This window comes from Lepeophtheirus salmonis, chromosome 5, assembly GCF_016086655.4.
Source record: "Lepeophtheirus salmonis chromosome 5, UVic_Lsal_1.4, whole genome shotgun sequence".
NCBI lineage: Eukaryota > Metazoa > Arthropoda > Copepoda > Siphonostomatoida > Caligidae > Lepeophtheirus > Lepeophtheirus salmonis.
The window spans coordinates 22023504-22029503 of NC_052135.2; positions in this window are offsets into that span (position 1 = coordinate 22023504).

Consider the following 6000-nt stretch of genomic DNA (forward strand, 5'->3'; position numbering starts at 1 on the left):
GTTGATTAATATACCTCAAACATTATATATCTTTTATTTTTTTTTTAGCAAAAGGAACATTTTTGAACTATATCGCCTTAATGTTTTTAGGAAAAAAATATTATAAGAGCGAGTTTAGTAGTTAAATATAAAATATTTCCCTGTTATGAATCAATCTGAAATATCCATCCTTTACTCATGGGCACACCACAGAAATGCTATTGTTTTTTGGGTGTTGATCAGATCATTACTATTACAATGTATGTTATAATTAATTAGGGTTGGGGAAAAGAAGATAAATAAGAGGAATAATACATTATTTATGATTTCATTGACATGCATTAATTAGTTTATTGTTTAAAACCCTCAATCAGAGACTTTATGATGAGACGTCCATCACTTTAAAGCCCCCGTCAATTATATTTCCTACCTATTTATCTTAACAAAGCTTATATTTTCAACTTTATGACTGAGTCAAATCATCAGACAGGACAATATGAGAGTCTGAGACAAATGCTACTTCAATGTCTTATTAGAAGTGCTCTTCAAATAAAAATATAAAAGTAATGAGGAAAAATTGAACAATGTTCGTGCTACAGATTGAAAACTCTGATTTGACTCAATTTAACTAATTGGTGTATGTTCACAACTTCCCCTAATGAGATCATAATTACTCTCTAAATTATATCATTGTAGAGTCATTTTAATTTTGTTGTCTTTGTGAATGTGGGATTAGTAATCTTTATATTAATATAACCGTGTATGTATTTATCACAGTTTTGTTCTTCAGGGTAAACGGGAGAACCTATAGGCAGTATTTGATGTACAAGAATAGCCACTAGGTCACCCTCTATTCCATCAAAACCTGATAGAATCTCAAATTATAAACACAAAAAGAAAGGGGAAATTCTGTCAAAAAATCAAATGACTCCGTAGCATCTTTTTCTTGCGATATGGACTTACTTTGATTTCAGCTTGGATTTTTCAATTTCATTATGTTTTCAGTAATAATTATCGTTTAAAAACCTATTGAGCTTTTCCAAAATACTGGTGCTGTTGGTAAGTTTTGAAGCAACTTTTGTTTCGGCCAATTTTGGAGATTTGATACCTTTCATCTCCTCAAAATTTGTCACAAAGTTTTAATTTAAAGGATTATATTTGTTGCAAGCTTCAAATAAACTTTTAAAAATCCTAAAAAGTTTGAGTAACTCTCCTAGTACTAAGTAAAATAAATAATATTAAATTAGCACAATTGGACAATCAATTCTTTGCAAACGACACTCATAAGAATTCGTAAAACATATTATTTAAGATAAGTTAAATAATACTACTTGTCACATACATACATTCACGCCTAAATATTTAAAAAAATAATCATTTGTCATATGAATTTGAATACAAATCTATATCCTTCATTTTAATTTCTAAGAGATTTGAAAGGATGACTCATAATTGAACACAACAACATATTCTGATTCTATAATTAAATCTCAAATTAAATGTAGAATATATGTATAGTGATCTCAATATCATTAATCAATCAATGACAGCATATGCAAAATATATTACAGTAGATTAAGATATGATTAGATTTGAATTATAGATGGGAATAATTCACTCTCAAAAGCGCTTCAGGGCCCTTCTTTATCTAAAAAACATGCCTGATGTAATGTGTAATCATTTAAAATAATAAAGAAGAATAATCAATGCTCTGAAAATTCCAATACTTGTTGCAATTATCCCCTTGGTACTGAGCGTTACAATATCTCAGATTTAAACTCACTGAGTATTTTTTGAATTTTAATAAAATTATGTCAAGTGATAGCAAAATAATGAATTATTCAAATAATATCAGTTACTGAAAACAAAGAAAAACATACCTCATTATTAAAAAAAAAAAAAAAAGTTCCTCAAACTCACAATAATTTGCATGATATTATAGAATTGAAATGCAAATTCTATGGCTGTAGCTTCTTTGATGTTTAAGAAAAAGGGAATATTGCAACCGTCCCCCATTGCACACTCTGGTACAAAACTAGTGTGCATGTAGTGGGCATACTAGGAGATTAGTATTCCATTCCAAAAATATTATTGTATTTAGTATGCCATCACTAATTAATGTCAAATCATGTAACATATGTAACCAAGTATCAAATCATATTTCTTTCACTTTTCCGGACGGATATTTTGAATAACTAATTCTCTTCGAATAATATTTCTATCATTGCACTCAGAACATGGATTGATTAGAGTAATTGAATCCCATAATTAAGAAAATGGAGCTAATAACTTGAAATTTGATATGTTATGTATGATTATATAGAGATATATAAAATATGTCCTAGAAGGTGGGAGATGCTTTTTGGTAGTTGCAACCTGAACAGGATTTTAGTTTCTTATAGATGTCATAAATATTATTCCTTGAGAAGGGTAGCTCAGCTGTATATATATAAAAGTGGATTTGTGTGTGTACATGTCCTTCATACGTTCCCACACCGTTGAACCTAGAAGGCTGAAATTTTTCATGGGCTTCTCTTTTGAGCTTGGACAGGCTAAGACGGGGGAGTTGATTTTTGGGGAGGCTTATGCTATACCCAAAACACATAACCGTTTTGTTTCTATACAAGGAGACTAGATAGGGGTTTGAGCTATTTATTAAAAAGAGATTGGTGTTTAAAAAAACCACTATACGAATAACAACGTTTTCTATATTTATTCAAAATCAAAAAAGTTAAGGGCAAAAAAAAGAATTCAAAATTTTTGCAAAAGGGCAAAAAAAGAAATCGGCGAAAATTACAATTTAGTTTATTTCAGGTGCAAAAACATGAACTTCAATGGAATATGGGATTAGTAAATAGAATAATGTTTTATTTATTTAAAAAAATTTCAAATATCAAATTTTAGAAATAAAACTTAAAAATCCAGAGATATTTACAGAAAATTTAAATTTTTGGAAAAAAAATTGAAAAATTCTATTCAATTTTTTGAAAAAAATTTCAAATATTAAATTTTCTAGTCAAAAAGTCTGATTAAGTATAAATAGTTTAATATATTTGATGTTTTTTATAACAAGAAATTATTTAGGATTATAATTCAAATATGTAGAAAGTGCTTTATTTAGGGAATGGTCAAAGTTAGAAGTGAGAATGTGGGCATTTCCCTCTCCCAAATGGTAGAACTGGGGGTATTTTCACAAGGATCCGCACTGGATATAATTTTGTAAATTTTTATTAAAAAATCATATTTTCAAAAAGTAATGGATGAAAACATTTATCTTTGCCAGAGACCAACTCTCCCCCAATATAAAATATTTACCGGTAGCGACGACATTGAATGCTCCTTCCAAGATTAAACATCTCATCTGTGTCCAGAGCCAGTTTGGTCGGGAGTTTGGTATATTGCAAATATAAATTTACAGGCCACAGGATTCTTCTTAAAGATTATTTCAAATAGTTTTTTTCTTTTTAAAGAAAATAAATTATAATCTCTCTTTTTTAAGGAGATTAATGTAGAATCAATTTTTTTAAAGAGAATAAATTAGCATCAATTTTTTTTTGTTAGAAAATTTCGTACAGAGTTTCTATTTTTATGTAAAAGTACGGTAATTGCTCCCAATATCCATAGGCAGAGTTTGAATTTATACTAGAGAGCCAAGAGTTTGAAATTTATACTAGAGAGCCAAGAGTTTGAAATTTATACAAGGGGTGGGGTAATCATTATTATTTAATACTAGGTATGTAATATTTGTCTATGCTTATAAAATATAATTTGAGGATCGGAAGGGTCTCTCCCAAATTCCGGCTACCCCAATACCTCCCTTTAATACACAGAAATATTTAATCATATTAAACTAGAATGTTCTCAATGACTCCTTAAAAATCCTCTTTTAAAGGAAAAATAACAAAAATATCCTGATAAAGCTTAAGACTCAAGTACACAAAACATAAGGCAAAGAGCTCAACATTTGTCTACAGAAAGGAACCACAAAAGTAGATAAGGTATATAAATGAACGTTCACCTTCTGAACAATCTGTTATTTTTGAGCGTGATGTTTGTTCATTCCAAACGAGCAGGTGCTTCTTTCTCCAGGTTATTATTCCTCAATATAACCTATAAACGACGAACAAAATAAAAATGAGTCCCTATAAACACACCGTCTGGTCAATTTTAAAAATAGATGTTTTAAATACATAAATATATATTGAATGTACATTCTATATTTTTTAAGTGTACAGAGTGGTTCAAAAAAGTGTTGGGTTTTGCTATGAAAATCCTAGACCGATCTTAGACCTTTTTTGATATTCAGTGGATCAGACTAATTCATTTCTTTAAAGAAGTTCGGTTTGGACCGGTATCAAAGAAAAATCGGCCCAGGTCCGTTTTTCAATAAATTAAGTCTGGATCGGTTTAATTTAAAATTCAGTCTAGATTGATTATATTCAGGTGTTGATGACGTCAGCTTTGATTCAAAATTGTGAACATCGGCCTAAAATAACGTCATATGAAGTTAACTACGTTATATTTGTACAACTCATAAATCAAGATAGGGGAAAAAATCGGTCCATAGATTTTGACTGAAAAAATGAATCCACGATTTGGTATACAGTCTGAGATAACTATCAATACCGAGAGATCGGCCCATACGGCCATAAAAAACTACTTTAAACCTAACCAGACAAAAAATTGGACCAAGTCTCAAAACTAGTTCAAACGTAACTTTTTTCATCATTTCGTAAATTTTGTTTTTCTATGAAGAAAAGAAAACTTTTTCTTCATAGATTTTTATTGCATTTTTTTTTTAAATTAACTTTTTATTTACGTCCATGCACTGTAGTTAAGATTACAAAAACAAAGGGGATTACTCCTCACTTTAATAGGATTTTTATGACCTACTTTTTACAAATTTTTGATATTATATAGTATGTGAGTACATAAATAATAAAAGATCCATCAGAAATACTCAAATAATAATTATATATAAAACCATCTAGACAGGTGCAACGAATGAAGGCATCTTTAAGGGTTTTTTATTCCTTTTTTTGTCTTATCCATCTAATGATCTATTTTTAACTGATTTTTGAAAAAGATAAAAGTTTTGTTTTTTTGATCTGCAATTTTATAATTAATTTACAGATTTGGAATTTATATTGCATACAAATACTTATTATTGTAAACTATTATCTATTAGTTTACAATGCTGTAAATGTTAAGCAATTTTTGTTGTTGTTGTTGTTGGCATCCTGAACAGTGATTTTTATTTTCTAAAGCTGTTATCATTATTATTTTATTAATGAGGAGAAAACACCTAAGGATAAGGTACTACAATGAGTGTGTGTGCTCATAAATGAAGGAGAGTGGCGCTGAGAAATCAGTGTAAGTCCTTAATGTACTCAGACAAGAATTGAGAATCGACATCAGAGTAATTCCTGCATATGACCTTGCTTGATACGGAGTGGGACTTGTGTATTTATTTCCTTCATCTCATAGCAGCTTGTAGCTAATTTAATGAAATGTCAAGACAGCTAAGCAACTCTCATCTCAAACATTCTTCAAATTGTCAGGGTTGCCCTGTTAATTTTCTGTTTCTTTCTTTTTTACATACCAAAAAAGCTTGTGGTTTACATGCCTACCTACCTATATACACATATCATTAGTTGAAGGAAGAGCATATCAACAAAATGGCAAATAAGAGGAGTAGAAAGTTCAAATATCCCAGGTGAATCGGCTCCTTTTTCTCTTTGTTTCAAATCATAATATAATCATACTCTGAGTGATTAATGATAGATTTTTTTTGAATCGGAGAAACGTGTTTCCAATCATTGAAATGAAGGATTTTTATTATTAGGGATTCAATTAATAATATGTGGTTTCAACATGGGTGTTCACTTTTCAGCATTCAACCCATTTCATCAATTAGAATTGTTGTTAATTAGTTGTCCACTAAAGAAGGAAAAATCCTGAATAAATTAGGAAAGACAGCCCGAGAAAGTGAGTAACTTCATTTATTAATTTAAAAATAAT